The 18,000-nt window shown below is 42.2% G+C and overlaps 1 protein-coding gene and 1 long non-coding RNA gene across 2 annotated transcripts in view; one reads left to right on the top strand and one right to left on the bottom strand.

Moving 5' to 3' along the window:
* Nucleotides 1-1,071: 1,071 nt before the first annotated feature.
* Nucleotides 1,072-2,256, bottom strand: LOC138921450 (uncharacterized). Its single transcript, XR_011434034.1, has 3 exons — nucleotides 1,972-2,256; nucleotides 1,700-1,832; nucleotides 1,072-1,528 (listed from the first exon to the last, which is right to left on the bottom strand). It is a non-coding gene; the product is annotated as an uncharacterized lncRNA (long non-coding RNA).
* Nucleotides 2,257-2,375: 119 nt separating this feature from the next.
* Nucleotides 2,376-18,000, top strand: part of PROSER2 (proline and serine rich 2) — a 41,034-nt gene continuing 25,409 nt past the window's right edge. The window contains exon 1 of the mRNA XM_023632363.2: nucleotides 2,376-2,529. The gene's annotated coding sequence lies outside the window, so the exon portion shown is untranslated. The remainder of the gene's footprint in view (nucleotides 2,530-18,000) is intronic.

Below are 18,000 nucleotides of genomic sequence, written 5' to 3'. Positions count from 1 at the left end.
CTTACTAACCATTCTTTCTCTTTCCTGTCTGCTCCCTCTAGGGGCCACCACAGATATTGCAGTTTCTCAAGTCGATTTCATACCCTAATCCTTTCTATAAAATAAAAACATACATTTAGCTTAATTTTTTTAGTTTACTTTAAAATTTTTAATTGACATAAAGTTCACAAGAATAAGTGTCTCAATAATATTTGGGGGTCAAGTATTATCAGCATTTTCTTAGCAAAGACCAGCCTCGGAAGACATTTATTAAAAAGTCCAGGGAATATAAAGTAAAATTGTGTAAATTTCATGGATTTTTCAAGTAGTGACAATAGCACAGACAAAGACCCTTCAGATGCTTCTTCTCACTTTTTCGTCCCTTCGCATAAGTTCAGTTGGCACAAAGGTGCCAAGACAGGGGTGCAGTGAGGACTGGAGCTAGCCTGTGCTGAGGGAGTCATACTGGGACCCTGGCTAGGTCTGCACCAGCCCAGAGGAAGGGCCACCTTTGTAGTTCCCACAAAGATCTGGCATGTGCCAGCAGGGGCTCATCTCGTCTCCCTGGCTACTTCTTGGTTGAAACCTCAAGTCTCATTTTCTCCCCTGTTCATTTCCTGCTCCTTTTCTTTTTTTTTTTTTTTGCCTTTTCTTTCCACCTCCTTCCTTCCTAATCCCACCATCCTTCAATTTCTTCCTTCTCTCCTCTTCATCTGTAAGAAAAGATACTGTGTAAAATTAATTTTTTCTTTTTTTTTGGTAAGGAAGATTCACCCTGAGCTAACATTTATGCCAATCTTCCTCTATTTTATGCGTGGGTCGCCACCACAGCATGGCTGACGGTGGAGTAGGTCCGCACTGGGGATCCGAACCCTGGCTGCCAAAGCAGAGCAGATGAACTTAACCACTAGGCCACGGGGCCAGCCCCTAAAATTAAATTTTTACACAAAAGATAATGTGTATATTAAAATTTTTTAAGTAAACTAAAAAAAAAACTAAGCTAAACACATGTTTATACATCATAAAGCTTACCCAAGCAAAAAGAACAATAACAAAAAGAAAAAAATTCTGGGAAGCATTTATTAAAATGTCTTTTTTTTTTTCTTGATCTGAGTTCCTTAGCGGCAGGGTTTGCCTATATGACCTCTCACCCGTAGGTGCTTGATATTATTTAACTTTTATAAGCCATTCATGACAAACACATTTGTATTTAACACAATATGGAACAAAATTTAAGAGGAAAAAGAAAGAACCTGAGGCCCATTATTCATCAAGGATTAAGGACTGACAGAATTGATTCTCTCCCGGATTTGGTTCAGAAAGGGGATAATAATACTCGCCTAATTAACTAGCATGTTGGGTAGATTAAAGTGCTTTGTAAACATTAATTAAAGATGCAGGGAATTAGATGAGGCCAGTGTGTTATTAGGGGAAAAGTTTTCTCCCCTTTAATCAGAAATGATTTAAGGACCAAGGAATTGGGCCCAGCCCTTAGTGCTGCCAGTGACTCAGCCATTCTGTGCAACCAGCCACTTCCTTCCTCAGTTTTCTGTAAAATGGGGATAAACACACAGCGTTTTGGAACAGAGGTTGTCATAACGTCTGCCATTTGCGTATATAACAAGCCCTTCAATTAATAAAACACCCTAACTTGCTTTCTCCCTCCTTAGAGTTGTTCCACCCTTGGAAACACTGATAATATTAATTTCCACCAACTTACAAAAGCCCTCCACAGCCAGCTATTAACTTCAGTGGGTATTTCCACAGGGAGAAAGACGTCAATAGCACCAAGCGATGGGGTCCAAAACTCTTGGACCAGCTTCTTCTCCTCTCTGAGCCTCACTGTTCCTCCTCTGTGAAATGGGGATAAGAAATCAGAAGACTGTTGTAAGGATTAGATGAAATAATGTGCTCATGTGCGACGCCGTGTCCGAAGGTAACGCGTATCCGACACACAGTGGTTATTATTATCGTCATTAAACATAAAATAACCTCTCAAAGCAGACGAGAGGAGGGGGGGAAGTCCCGTCTCATTCAGCGCTCCTAAGGCAAATCCCTGTTTTTTCTCCGCGTGTGTCCCTCGGAGGGGGCTGGGGTTTCACTCAGATGGTCCCCAATTCAAACCGCGCACTGAGACCGAGGACCCCGGGGAGCGGCGGCCGCGGGGCAGCTCCGGCGCGCGGGCCTGTCCCTTTAAGAGTCCCTGGCGCGCGCTGTGTGTGTTTGGGGGACCAAGACCCGGCGGGGGAGCGCGCGCCAAGGGGGTTGGGGGGGGATGTGGGGAGCGCGCGCCAAGGGGGTGGGGGGGGATGTGGGGAGCGCGCGCCAAGGGGGTGGGGGGGGGATGTGGGGAGCGCGCGCCAAGGGGGTGGGGGGGGATGTGGGGAGCGCGCGCCAAGGGGGTGGGGAGGAGAGGAGCGCGCGGCGGGAGCGCGCGGCCTGGGACAGTCTGCGAGGCGCGCGGCGCTGAAGGGCTGGCGGGCGGCGCGAGGGCTCCAGGTCGCGGTCCGGGTGGGCGCCTGCGGTGCCCCGGGAGGGAACTCCTGCGGGGTGAGTGGGGACTTTGAGGCAGGCTTAGGGCGGCGGGAGGCGCCGTGGCACGGCGGGGAGCGCGGTGGCATGTGGAGTCGGTGGGGAGGCTCGGGCTCGGGTGGGGCGAGCCCAAGGTGGAGCAGGGTCCCCCTCCCCTGGTGCCCGCTGTCCGCACGTCCCACGCCCCCTGCCCGCCGGTGGCCCCTGTGCGTGGATGTCTTCTTGGCGCGCTCCTTCTCCGACACATCGCTCGCCCCGGCTCCTGGAAGTTAGGAAAGATTCTGGGGCAATCCGACGGACCGTCGTCGACCCGGTGCCGCCTTTGATATTTCAGGGGGTCGCGTGCTCCCCGGGGCGGGGGCGGTGGGAGAAGGCGGCGTTTTCCGGCTCCGAGGTGGTCCTGTCCGGGTGCGCACGGTGGTCCGGGGAGCCTGTTGATCTTTGGGCGCGGAGCGGCCCGGGTTGTCCCTAACACCCCTTGCCCTGTCCCCGCCGCCCTTCCCGGATCCGTGCCAGGGACTCGTCGCCCCACTTGCCGCCGCGGCCCCCGAATTCCCGGAGCTCTATCCCTCCCGCCGTGGAGAGGAGGGTGGGAGCCGAATATTGGCAAGAGGTGACCAAAGCCACCTGTTACCCTTGGGTCTTGCGAAAAGTGACCAGTAGATTTTTGTCCCCACCCCCGCTCCCCAACCCCAAACCCCAGCAGGTAACTGAACCACGCGGGAACGTGTGGATCTCCGGGGTGGCCGGGGCGGGAGGGATTAAAGAAAGAGCAGAAAATGTGGCCGATGTGATGCAATTTAACAAAAGGCAATAAAATAAACTCCAGTATTTCTCCAAGGCTTTGAAAGTTTCCCAGTATTGTTTTACCGAGTCTAAATTTAAGCATCTAGCTTTTTTTTTTTTTTTTTTGTAAACCGCAGGAACTAACCTCAGAAAACTTTTAACTCTTTGCCAGGACCTAGTTGGTGCAGAGCAGAAAACTTCAAGCGAGTAAAGGAAAATGATTTTTTTGTGTCTTTTCCCTCCTAAACAGAGTAAAACGTTCAGGTCTGTTGCTGGAGACCGTAGGAAGAAGGTTCCTTCTGGCTCCAATTTTAATGGAGAACCATTTTTTTTAATCTGTATTTCTGAAAGTTAGAGAAACACCAAAGCAGGTATAAGTGTAAACTTGAGGAAAGTGTTCCCAGGAGAAGTGTTTATTAAAGATACTTTTCTCCTTAATTTTTTTTTTTAGGCACTCCCTTCTTAGTGTTCTCGGGCGCACTAAAAAGTTTGCCCTCCAAGTTCTGTGTCTGAATGTAGCAGATTGTTTTTCTAGGTGGAGGAGGTATTTTCGTTCCTGAGGCCAATGTGGAAATACAAACAAATGCCCTATTTACTTGGGATTGGGGGGGAAGGATGGACGTTGTCTGGAATCTCTCTTGCCAGCTTTGACAGTGTATGTATGGAATCTTGTGTATTTTCTTGCCCAGACCAGTACTAGCCATTTGAAAGTGAGTGGATAGATTCCTTGCACTTCGAATGAGCTTTTCTTTGAAAACTGCAGATGCTGAGACTGTAAAAGTAACCCATTTTCTCCATCACTAGAAGTCAGAAGGGCACAATAAGAGGGATCATTTAGAGAAGGTTGGAAAGAGGAGAGATGCTTTTAAGAAAATTTGAGTGTGTTTGACTCGGTGATGTCCCGAGTGAGTGAGTCCCCCTTTGTGGCAGGGGGATTTGCATGTTTGGGTGCAGGCCCTGCGTGTTTATTAATTCATTCAGCAATATTTGCAGACTGACCACCTCCAGGGGCCTGAGCACGAAGCCAGTCATTGGGCTCACAAACATATCTAGATAAGCGCCATGCTGCCCGAACTGATTAAAACCAGATCAGGTAAGCCTTCATAAGGAGACGAACGTACTCCTGGCCCTGGTTCCAAAGTTCTCAGACACCTGAGGAGCGCGTAGATGGCACCCTGTGTTGATTCTGAAGATCATCTCAGATAACAGCAAGAACTAGAGACCTGAAGGGAGAGCCGTGAAAGGCTTGGGTGGAGAAGAGCTCACAACAGGGGATCCTCTGGAACACAGAGTTCAGGCGCATCTTATCTGCATGGTTGTGGGACAGCCGCCAGTGGCATGGAGGCCATTGAGGGAGAGGTGCTGGGGAATCCTAGGAGCATCCTAGAACTTGAGCTTGTCGCTTGGCTGGTGAAGGGCAGCATCTCGTTTCCGTTTCCATTGGCCTGTCTGGTGGTGGTGGCAGCTGCCTAGCTGCCCGTGTGCTCTAAGGAGGATGGGCTAGGCACCTGGACCTCTGAGAAACTGCAGCGTTCCCCTCGGGGATCTCTGAGCCAGTCTGCTGGTCATGGTCGAACAGTGTTCGCATTGACACAGTGGGGTCAAGGTGGTGGAATCACAGGGACAGGCGCACCTGCCAGTGATGCCGTGGTTCCCCTTCTGGACTCACAGCATCAATCGTGAAACCTGTTTTGAGAAAGTAGGTGCTGGGTTTATAATCCGTGCAGTCCGGATTGTGGTAAGGAATGTGTGGGGCAGAACATCCCGCCTTATTGCAGAGGGATATGACAGCTCTTTGTGAATACACGTCTTCAAATTGGACATTTCCAAAGGCCCCAGCTCTGGGGACACGTAATTCTCTTTATTTTTTTATTGTGGTGAAATACATGGAACATTAAATTTATCATTTTAAAGTGTACAAATCAATGGCATTAAGTCCATTCACAATATATGTGATTGAGAAGAATGGTTCAGTTTTTTTTCTGTAGAGGTCTACAGGTGTCCGTTAAATGAACCTTATTCATTGCATTATTCCTCACTGACTTTGTGTCTACTTAACATGTCAGTAATTGAGAGAGGTATATTGACAAATCCCACTATAAAGAGGGATTTGTCAATATCTCCTTGTATTTTTGAGCTAAAAAATATTCTGCGACTATTTGTGCATACAACTTTCTATTTTTACATCTAACGGTATGCATTCGTAAGTTTATATTGTTAGAAATACAGCGTCTAATAGGAATTGAACTTTATCATTACATAGTTACCTTTATCACTAATGAGGATCTTTGTGTTAAAGTCTATTTTGCCTGATATAAGGTAGCCAGAAGAGATCTTTTTGGTGTTGCTGTTGTGAATATTTGCTTGATGTATTTTTTTCCATCCTTTTTATTTTCTTTTAAATATCTTTCTTGAGGTATAATTGACATTCAATAAACTACACATATTTAAAGTGTAAGAAAAAGTACATTCACAATGTGGTGTAGCTGTCACCACTGTCTAGTTCCAGAACTTTTTCATCACCCAACAAGGAAACTCTGTCCTCATTAGCAGTCACTGCCCATTTCCTCCCACCCCAGCCCCTGGCAAGCACTAAGCTCTCTGCTTTCTTTCTTATGGATTTACCTGTTCTGGATAATTCATATAAATGGAATCATACAATATGTGGCCTTTTGTGTCTGGCTTCTTTCACTTAACAATGCTTTCAGGATTCTGCCATGTTCTCTAGCATGTATCAGCGCCTCATTCCTTTTTATGGCCGAATAATAGTCCATTGTAAGGATGTGCCACAGTGTATTTATCCATTCTTCAGTTCTTGCACATTTGGGTTGTTTCAACCTTTTGGCTCTTGTGTGTAGTGCTGCTGTGAACATTTGTGTAAGGTTGTTGTCTGAATACTTGTTTTCAGTTCTTTTGGGTCTATACCTATGAGTGGAATTCCTGAGTAATTTACAATTCTGTTGAGTATTCACCAAACTGTCTTCCATGGTAGCTGTATCATTTTACATTCCAACCAGCAATGTATGAGGGGTCCAGTTTCTCCACATCCTCACCAGTACTTGTTGTTTTCCATGGTTTTTTTTAAAATTGCCATCCTTGTGGGCATGAAGTGGTATCTCATTGTGGTCTTGATTTGCCTTTCTTTAATGACTAACCTTGTTGAGCATCTTTTTATGTGCATATTGGCCACTTGTCGATCTTCTTTGGAGAAGTATCTGTTCGGGGACTTGATTCTCTTTCGTAGTAGCTTTTCTATCACCAAAATCTAGCATGCGACTAAGTGTAGTTATTATTATAGGGCTTGGTTTGTATATTATTTTCCTTCTCAAACCTTCATTGTGTTGTTTTGGGTTTGTTTTTTTTTTCCCTGGTTTCTCTTTCAGGTTTCTGCCGCCCCTCCCAGGAGACTAGTTGTCTGGCTAGTGCTTTGGAATATTTACTCTTCTGCCTGTTTTAGTTATTGATCCTGAGGCCCTGGATGTTCATCTGTTCGTTCCGTGGTGTCTATGGACTGCCTGGCTCCCGCGGTGCCCTCAGCGCTGAGCTAGCACTGTGTATGCAAACGTGTCAGTCCTCAGATCCTTCTCTCTTCGATGTTTGCACACTACATTTTGTTTCCTAAAATTAAAAGGTTAATAGAGCCTGGCAGAGGCAAAAAGCACAGCTCTCAACTCAGGTTTCATCACCCGAGAGCAGTGTAACCACAGAGTTCACCACTTGACCTTTCCGCAACCTGGTTTCCTGGTCCGTAATATGTGGGGCAGGATAAATGACTTCTCAGGCCCTCTCAGACCTTGAACCTGGAGATTATAAATTAATGACTCGCCATAGCTTTATTAACAAACCTAATTCTGAGTGTATTTAAAATAGTTTATTTTGTACAACTTACTTAAAGGAAGTGTGTGTGAAAAAAAGATGTCTATGCTCTTGTCTACTGGACTAAACAGGTTGAGTTTGGTCGATTCCTGCCTTCCAAAATGGTGCATTTGGCGTTTTCTGTAAAGATTCAGAGGATTGAAGAGCTTTAGTGAACATTTAAGTTCCTACTGTGCTAGGCACAGCTGGGAATATAGAGATGAACAAGGTGTCGTCCCTGCCCTGAGAAATTTCGGATCCAGCAAAGGAGACAGGATCAATGTGGAATATGAGTCAATCACAGAGGCCCACAAGCCTTTTGGGAGCAGAGGACAGACCTGTTCTTTCTTTCAGGCGTGTCGGAACATCTGTTGGAGAATGTGACATTAGAGCTGGGCCAAGAAGGAGAGGATAGGGAAAAATTAGGATGGTAGAATTGTGGCTTTGATGATCAGGCTGAGGGGGTTAGCCTTGAATCCGGGGGCATTAACCATTGAAGGTTCATGGGTTAGGGTTATGATAGCCGATCTTGTTTTCTGGCTTTTCTGCAGAGCAGACATTTGTACACGGGGGGAATAACTCAAAGTTGAATGGGATGTTCAGGGTTGGGGAAGGGAAGCTAGAAATAGGAAGATAGAGATAAGATGGTACAAACAAGGGGATGGTACCGAAAATGTCGAACGTCAAATAGAAATTTTTGGTGCAAAAAAAGTTGCAAAAAGCGTTCTTCTAGAGTGGAGAGCTAAGGACCTAGATCCAGCTCTTTCTGACTTGCCAAATCGTGGGAGAGCCTTTGGACTTCAATTTCTTCCTATGCCGAATTGTCCTTCCTCTGCTGTGCGTCCTCCACACACTAGATAAGCAGTGAACGTGTTGTCTCAGCTCCTACTCACGCAGGCAACTTCATTTTTTTGAATCAGTTATCTTTAAAGTGTATGTGAGGTGAATATGTTGTGTTAGACTTTTTTCCTGTTGATTCCTATTGTGATTTGATTTGATTTATTATTTTGTGTGTGTGTGAGGACGATTAGCCCTCAGCTAACTCTGTTGCCCATCTTCCTCTGTTTTATGTGGGATGCTGCCACAGTGTGGCGTGTGGCTTGACAAGCGGTGCTAGGTCCACGCCTGGGATCCGAACCTGCAAACCCCGGGCCACCGAAGCAGAGCATGTGAACTTAACCATTCTGCCACTGGGCCAGCCCCTCTATTGTGATTTTAGAAGTATCATCTAAGGAAAATCATTTTAGCATCAACATGTAATAATACCATACTTAAACCAAAATTTCATTTCATGGAACCCTTCACGTTTTTACATTGTTAACTATCAATTCAATTCCAAAAACATTAGGTTAACTATATATAATTACTGATATTCAACTATTTTTTGACCTACACAAATGACATAGTATGATTCTATCTAATCCTTGGGCCAGCTGTGGGCCAGCTGTCAGACTCTTCCCTTTTCAACCATTGTAAGAATGTAGTCGGTGAACTTGAAAATTCATATAAAAATACTGTGTGTTTAACTATTGTATTTCTTAGCTGATTCCCGTGTCATCGGGATGGTAGTTGTTACAGAAGGTGTTCCCAGGAGGTATCTAGTAAGAGTCTGGGAGACAGGAGCCTCTGTATATATGTCCACTGGATAAACGGTCTTGTTCTTTTCCCCAAACAAGGCTGGCTAAGAGATTTGGGGAGATGGGGTTAAAAGTCGGATACAGTTCATTGACCCAGCAGGAGGCCTGGTGTGAGCTTTGCTGGTTTGGATGTAAATCTGTTCAAGTTGAGATAAGATATGTAAACCAGAGCTGGCTCCCCGTCTAACCAGGTGTTAGAAATACCAGCGCTAAGGGGACAGGCTCAAAGGCAGCTTTGGTTTTGTTATGAGGATGAATGAAAAATTCAGCTAAGAATTTTGAGCTTCTCAGAAAAAAAAAAAGGCATTGTAAAACAATAAGGTATAATTCTTACTTCCAGGCAAGGACTGCATTTTATCTCACCAGTGTAGCCATACTGGGTACTCTGGTACTAGCTGCTGAATAAATAAAGAGAAAGCACACAAACTTGTTTAACCAGAGAACAACTTAAAATGGGATTTTCTTCTATTTTTTTTAATTTGCTAAAGAATCCAGAAACATAATACAGAAATACAGAAACAGGCATATAGGATGTCAGTTTCTTAAAAATAAGCATAAAAATTTGAAGTGGCTGCCTTTGCAAACATTTCATCAGATAGAAGTTGATTTTACTCTTTTTGATGCTTTTCTGTTTCCTTTGTCCTGGGTCATTACTTTTTTTTTTTTCTGGGTCATTACTTTTTGTTACTGGGAACTGAACTGAAATCCCGGCCAAGCTGTTTGCAGGTGAGGTTTTAGTTGGGGAGATCTGATTTGCATATCTTCTGTGCAGGATCCATGGTAAAGGACCGAAGGACTGAAGGAGGTTCTTCCCTCAGGGCCTGCTCCCCAGCCGGGCTGGGGTGAGGCCTCACCAGTGAACTTGTTTGCTTGAGTGTGGGCGAATCAATTACTTTCATGTGGTGCATGGCCCTAAGTAAATTACCGCCTCCTGTTAATAGTTGAAACTATTCACAATTGAAACCGTCTGAAGTCAACCTTTTCTGCATTGTTCAGAAAGAGCTTTTCAAAAAAAAAAATTTTAATGAAAGCACGGTAATTCTTCTGGAGAAGTAAAATTACTACCCTTTTTAATGTTTCATTGTATTTAATACCCTTGAGGGGCACAGTGTGAGGCCCTAAATTCTTACAGAAGACATCTCAGAAGTAAGGAAAAATCCCAATTCAGAGAAAAAGCAAAATCATATGAAGAGGATGCTAAACCATTGACCCACAGCAGCCTTCTAAAACTCCGGAACGAAACGAACTCTTCCCTCCCAGCAGCAACCAGCTTCTTCTCCCTGGAGAAGAATGTTCCTTTGATCTTCAGTGCTGGGATCCAGGCCTAGTTTACTAAATGGCTTAGTGAATATTTTTGGAAGCTTTCTTTTCTTTCCAAGGTTTTTGTTTACTTTTCTTTTCTTTTGTTGTTGTTGTTGTTGTTGCTTTTCATTATTGTTTTATTTGTATTTTATAACAGTTGGAAAATTTATTTTCAAATATACATTGGAGAGTATTTTTTTTATTAAGGTTATGAAAGGTAACATCCTTGTGAAATTACAGTTGTACATCATTATTAGTCATGTTGTAGGTACACCACTTCACCTCTAGTGCCCTCCCCACCCACTTTTCCCCTGGCAACCACCGATCGGTTCTCTTTGTCCATATGTTAACTACCACCTATGAGTGGAGTCATACAGAGTTCGTCTTTCTCTCTCTGGCTTATTTCACTCAACATAATACCCTCAAGGTCTATCCATGTTGTTGTGAATGGGACGACTTTGTCCTTTTTTATGGCTTAGTAGTATTCCATTGTCTATATATACCACGTCTTCTTTATCCAATCATCAGTTGCTAGGCACGTAGGTTGGTTCCATGACTTGGCTATCGTGATGAATAACATAGGGGTGCATGGAACTTTTGGAATTGCTGATTTCAGGTTCTTAGGATAGATACCCAGTAGTGGGATGGCTGGGTCATAAGGTATTTCTATTCTTAACTTTTTGAGGAATCTCCATACTGTTTTCCATAGTGGCTGCACCAGTTTGCATTCCCACCAACAGTGTATGAGGGTTCCCTTTTCTCCACAGCCTCTCCAACATTTCCACTCTTGGTTTTGGATATTTTTGCCATTCTAACAGGTGTAAGGTGATATCTTAGTGTAGTTTTGATTTGCATTTCCCTGATGATTAGTGATGATGAGCATCTTTTCATGTGTCTATTGGCCATCCGTATATCTTCTTTGGGGAAATGTCTGTTCATGTCCCCTGCCCATTTTGTAATTGGGTTGTTTGATTTTTTATTGTTGAGTTGTGTGAGTTCTTTGTATATTATGGAGATTAACCCTTTGTTGGATAAATAACTTGTGAATATTTTTTCCCAATTAGTGGGCTGTTTTTTTGTTTCAATCCTGTTTTCCCTTGCCTTGAAGAAGCTCTTTAGTCTGATGAAGTCCCATTTGTTTATTCTTTCTATTGTTTCCCTCTTGTGAAGGGTTATGGTGTCCAAAAAGATTCTTTTGAAGCTGATGTCAAAGAGTGTACTGCCGATATTCTCTTCTAGAAGACTTATTGTTTCAGGCCTCATCTTTAGGTCTTTGATCCATTTTGAGTTTATTTTAGTAAATGGTGAAAAAGAATGGTTGATTTTCATTCTTTTACATGTGGCTGTCCAGTTTTCCCAGCACCATTTGTTGAAGAGACTTTCTTTCCTCCATTGTAGGCCCTCAGCTCCTTTGTCAAAGATTAGCTGTCCATAGATGTGTGGTTTTATTTCTGGGCTTTCAATTCTGTTCCATTGATCTGTGCATCTGTTTTTGTACCAGTACCATGCTGTTTTGATTACTGTAGCTTTGTAGTATGTTTTAAAGTCAGGGATTGTGATGCCTCCAGCTATGTTCTTCTTTCTCAGGATTGCTTTAGCAATTTGGGGTCTTTTGTTGCCCCATATGAATTTTGGGATTCTTTGTTCAATTTCTGTAAAGAATGTCCTTGGAATTCTGATTGGGATAGCGTTGAATCTGTAGATTGCTTTAGGTAGTATGGACATTTTAACTATGTTTATTCTTCCAATCCATGTGCATGGAATGTCTTTCCATCTCTTTATGTCGTCGTCGATTTCTTTCAAGAAAGTCTTGTGGTTTTCTTTGTATAGATCTTTCACTTCCTTGGTTAAATTTATCCCAAGGTATTTTATTCTTTTTGTTGTGATCGTGGATGGGATTGAGTTCTTGAGATCTTTTTCTGTTAGTTCATTGTTAGCATATAGAAATGCTACTGCTTTATGTATGTTGATTTTATACCCTGCAACTTTGCTCTGGTTGTTGATTGTTTCTAATAGTTTTTCTATGGATTCTTTGGGGTTTTCTATATATAAGATCATGTCATCTGCAAATAGCGAGAGTTTTACTTCTTCGTTGCCTATTTGGATTCCTTTTATTTCTTTTTCCTGCCGAATTCCTCTGGCCAAAACCTCCAGTACTATGTTGAATAAGAGTGGTGAAAGTGGGCATCTTTTCTTTTGTTTTTACGGTATGCTTTTTGGTGAGGAAGATTGGCCCTGAGCTAACATCTGTTGCCAATCTTCCTCTTTTTTTCTTTTTTCTCTCCAAAGGCCCAGTACATAGTTGTTTATCCTAGTTGTAAGTCCTTCTAGTTCTTCTGTGTGGGATGCTGACGCAGCACAGCCTGATGAGCAGTGCGTAGGCCCACACCCAGTGTCTGAACCAGCGAACCCCGGGCCACCAAAGCGGAGCAAAGGAACCCAACCAGCACACCACCAGGCCGGCCTTGGTTTTGGTTTTCTTGACGTTGAGAAAGAGCCCAAACTAAAGAATAGTTCCTACATATTTATTTCACTTCAGCCTGTTCATTCGTGTAGAGGCCCATTTTGAAGCTGGTTCTGGTTACAGATTGCTCCTGTAGACGCGCACACTCCTGCGCTCACACTGACGTTTGTCACATGTGAAGATGGAGACGCGTTACTGGTTTAGTGTGTCTGATACGTTTACTGGGGCCAACTTGTTACATGTTGTTGTTTGTGAAGCTAAGGGGAGCATCTCCTCTGTGGCTGTGTTTAAGTTACTCCCCTAGGTGCCCCCATGTGCCCCTGATGAGTTGAATGAGAATCTTTGCTCTTAAATTTGAAGGATTTGGTCAATAAATACAATAGAGGGATAAAGGATGGTTACCACAATGAGGTTAACATGTTTGAAACGACTCCTGAGTGTTTAAGCTTTTCTTTTAGATCAAAGGTCTGTTTTAAGAATACTCTAATTTCTTTAAAAAAATAAGGTGGTTTTAGTGTTTCAAAATATAATTTTTTAAGTAGGGAATATTGTCTATATTTTGTGACAAATATTTTCTAAAACCCTCTGGCTATACTAAAAGAGAAAGAGCTTTGCCTATAAGGAGCTTATCCGTAATCTAATTAAGGAAGGAAGAGTTACATGCAGAATGAAAGCTGATGTGATCAGCTGTATCTGAGTGACAAGGATGGTGTTATGTAGTTCCCAGATGGTGGAATGTGAACAGTCAGTGCTGAAGGAGCCAGGCAGAGAGGTCATGACGAAGAGCATCATGAAGGAAGGTTCGACAAAGACTAGTTTAGCTTTTGAGCTGGGCTTTGAAGACTGGGAGGAGAGTGATGGGGAGGCAGTCAAATTGTGGCTCCCAGTTGAGCAGAACAGGAAGGAGATCCAATTGGATAAAAGAGTTGATATCATGGAAAATAAGGCTAAAGAGCTAAGGCCAGATTCTAGGGGACACTTTAAAGGCCTAGTTCTTACAGAGAGGTTCCTGGGCAGTATAGATTAGGAAAATGAAAACTGTGCCAACGTTGATGTGCTTGTGGTACCAAAGATAACCCAGGATTCCAGAAAAATTATTTAAGTACTTGCAATTCACTGGCGAATATTGCCCTGAGTATTTGCTTTATTTTTAACAAAGTTTTAGAGCGTAGAAAACTTTAGGACCAACAGCTGCTTGTACCTCTCTGCTGGGTCAGCTCTGTACTTTTGTGTCTCTCTGTGCATCCTTGGTCCAGCGAGGGATGGAAGATTGAGAGACTGTACTCTCTGTAACACTGGAATTGGAACTGAGACTTGGGCTCAGAATGACCAGATGTGTTGTGATAACTATGGTAAAATCATTTTTATGGAGTTAGTCTAGAATTATTTTTAGAGGAGAAATGCACTGGTTCATTTAGTCTAGGAATTTTGTTAAAGCCCTAATTAAGTTGAATAATAGAAAAGAAAGAATATCAGTACTCAGTTTCCTTTTAACTCATGGGTTGGGTGAATAAAACAATATAAAAGAGTTATGGCATCATTCATAGCTTCATCTTCTAGTTAATTTCTTATTGTAAAATTCATGTTTGTTTGCACACGTTATTTACATGAAAATAGGATTTAACACAGAACCAGATGGAAAACCATAAAAGTGGACTCCCATCTTCTTTGTTCACGTGCATCGGCAGAGTGCCGATCACATCAGTCCCGCTTCAGATGAATGAATGTCGTCAAGAGCTACTAGCATGAAGGCCGACAATGGCTATTTTGTGTTTACTGATTGTCTCATCTGAGTATGTCCAGTTCATCAAAAATGGCGTTCTCTTTATTTTCACCCACTGTTACCCACATGAAAAAGCCCATTCATGATAATGAACTATGGTGACTCAAAAACGGTTCCCACTGTGAATCTCTTTCATTTTTAATGTTCTTGAAGGTCAAGAGAGACGTATCTTTTTGAAAGTGGCTTGGCTGTTACATCATCATATTAGGATTTCTCAGGATGTAGCTCTAAAGATAGTTTCTTTCCTAAGATTGTTTTTCTCGGTTCAAAATTCCTGTGAGTGGAAGGCGGAGAGAATGAGATGATCAAAGAGTAGGACTTGGGTGGCGCTGTGACTCTGTCCTGGTGTATTTACAGGTGCGCACATTGGCCCCGTCCTAGTGCACAGCCTGATGCGGGAAGGGGGATATTTTTAAGAAGCTTATTTCTACCCCTTTCTCGGCTAAGCGGTGCTTCTGCTGACTACCTTAGCATGGTTGGTTAATAGTGGGTGTCTGGACAGTGGACGAGGGTGTGTAAACCCCTATCATGGGTTCAGAATCCTAATACTCGACCTGGATCCTTCTTTTGTGGAGGGTTTACCTTGGCAGTGGGTTGGAGCGGTTCTCGTTTTAAGGTGTAATATAGACACGCTCAGCAACATTAGTTCCACATCACTGGGTTAAGGTGGAGAGTTGTTCCAGTTGTGTGCAGAACTGGCAGAGACAGTAATTGCCCTTGTGACCCTGTTTAGCCTGCCTGTAGGGACTCAAAGTCTTAGAAGATATGACCCCCTTCCCCCGACCTGGGGGGTACAAAGCCTCATAGTTGAATGTGAGGGAACTTAATATGTTGGCTCCATCTTAGATTCTTCCGTAAATTGGATCAGGTCAACCTTTCCCTGGTTAATCTTGAGCTAAGTTGTGATCCTAGAAAAGTTTATCTTCAGGGTTTTTTCCTCCTTCCTGTTAAAGCCATGCCATCTTCAGTGCTCCCCTCCTCTTTTGCCTCAGGGTTTCTAGATTGCGTATGTCTTCTCTTCCCTCATTAAACCAGAAGTCATCTGTCTTATATGATCTCCTTAGATACGGGGCTTTTAAAGGTTCCCAGGTGATAAATAATCTGACAAATCGTTACTCTTCAAACCCCCAGGAAATCTTCCGTTTCTATTTTTCCAGCAGTGGGCGTTAGGGGCCCAAAGAAACAGGCGGGTACCCTTCAGTGGATGAAGCAGACCAGGCATATACGTGCTACAGGACAATCGAATTGTGCCCCCACTCACCCACCCCTCCCATCATTGGTGTATGTTCCTGGATATGGATGTCATGTATGGATACAGTGCCATGTGCATTTTAAATGTATATAAATAGAATTGTGCTAAGAATCTAATTATAGCTTTTACTCAATGCATTTTAAGATCTAGCCATGCCATTGTCCCATTGATTGCTTCTGACTGGTGCACGGTATTCCCCAATAAAAGCATTTACCATGTTTTTACTTATTCTTGGAGTTCATAGTGGGTGGTGAGCCTAGATTGCTAGGAGCTCTACTCTACTGCAGGTGACACTATGATAACCATGCTTGTTTGTGTTCCCTTCTACACCTGGGACAGAATTCTCTGGAGTAGATTGAGCGGTGAGCTTTTTGGCTCATAGGATACACCGAGTTTCTCTAAGTACTGCCAGATTGCTCTAGAGAACGGTTGAATTACTTTAACACTCCCAGCAGTGGTACATGAAGGTTCCTGTCTCCCCACATTTCTTGCTCATACTTGCTGCTTTTTAATTATCTAATTTTTGCCAATCCAGTAGGTATAAAATAATGTCTTATGGTGGTTTTAACTTGTACTTTTTTGTTTGCTGGTAAGGTTGAACCTGTCTCCTATACTTCTTAGTCATTTGGGTTTTCTCTTTTGTGAAATGCCTAATCGTATTCCTTTGTTCATTTTTTTTTCTGGTGGGTTTCCTGTCTTTCTGGTGGACTTAAAAGTTTTTCTTATATTCTAGGTGTCAATTTCTTTTATTAGACATAGTAAACGTCTTCTACCAGCTGCTTTTCTGTTAACGTTGTCTGTGGTGTCCTTAATTTTTATGTAGATAGATTCATTGAAATTTTCTCCTTGTGGTTTGTATGTTTTGAGTCCTAATGAATAGAAAGATCAATAGAGCAGAATAGGAAATTCAGAAATAGCACCTAAGACATAAACATTTAGTGTAAAATAATATTTAGTATTTCAAAATGTGGAAAAGAGGAATTTTTTCAATTCTTGGCATTAGAGCAGTTGGGTGGCCCTCTTGGCGTGGGAGTGGGGAATTAGTTCTCTGCTTCACACTATACACTAATGTAAATTCAAGTTGGATCAGATGTTTAAGTAGGAAAAGTGAAACCATAAAAATGCTAAGTAGAAAATATGGGAGGTATTTTATGTGTATTCTTAGAATAGGAAAGGCCTTGCTAGGTTTGCAAAACCCATAAGGCATAGACAAAAAGAGTGATGCATTCAACCATATAAAAATAAAAAATTCTTCTGGTCAAATTACAAATTAAGAAAAAGTGTTTGCAACTTACATCAAACAGTGTCTGGACTTTCTAGTCTGTTTCGTTGGTCTGTGTGTCTACCCTACTACCAGCACCGTGTGTCCTAATTACTGTTACTTTATAATCACTGTGGGAATCCGATAAGGCCCGTTCCCCCACCTTCTTAGGAGCCTCATTATTGTTCATAACCCTTCATTCTTCCTAATCTTTTTTTCTCCTTTTTTTTTTTTGTCTCTAAAAAATTTAAAAATCAGCCTGTTGGATTTCTGCAAGAACAACTGTATGTTTGATTTTCATTGCTCTCTTAGCTGCACTGCCCAATAGAGCTTCCTAGGATGATGGAAGTTTTCCACTACTTAATTCACTAATACTTGAAATGTGGCTAGTACAGCGGAGGAACGGAATCTTTTATTTTAATTTAATTTAAATTTCAATAACTACATGTAGCTAGAGTCTGTGGGACAGCCCGCATCTATTGATTCTGTGCAATTCAATTTTAGGAGAATAGCTATCTTTATGATATTGAATCTCCCAGTCCTAAATATGTTATCTCTTTGTTAATTTCTGTATTGACTTTCAATAACATTTTATCTTTTTCCAAAAAAGTTTGTGCATCTTTTGTTAAATATATTTCTAAGTAAAATATTATATACATACATATATGCATATACTATGCTATTTTTAATGGTATCTTTTTTTAGTTATTTATGGCTAGTATATAGAAATTGATTTTTTTAAAATTGATTTATATCTAGTGAGTTTGTTAAACTCTCCTTGATTCTAATAATTTATAAGATTCTTTGGAGTTTTCTACAAAGACTGTAATTATCTGTGAATAATGACATTTGTGTTTCTTACATTTCAGTCGTAGATTTTTTTTCCTTGCCTTATATGTGGGTTAGGACTTAAAATACAGTGCAAAATAGGAGTGGCCATAATGGGAGTAGTTTTCATGTTTTACCTAATATTAAATATGATGTTTGCTATAATTTTTATGGATATCTTTTATTGGGTTAAGCATGTTCTCCCCTCATAATTTGTGACATTTAAACGAATTATGCATAATGTTAAATTCATCAAATGCTTTTTTGTCGTCTCTTGAGATGATTATATGATTTTTCTCCTTTAATCTGTTAATGTGCTAC

The sequence above is a fragment of the Equus caballus genome, chromosome 29, assembly GCF_041296265.1.
Source record: "Equus caballus isolate H_3958 breed thoroughbred chromosome 29, TB-T2T, whole genome shotgun sequence".
Classification (NCBI taxonomy): domain Eukaryota; kingdom Metazoa; phylum Chordata; class Mammalia; order Perissodactyla; family Equidae; genus Equus; species Equus caballus.
Note: the sequence above shows the minus strand (reverse complement) of the source record. Positions and strands in the feature narration are given on the sequence as shown.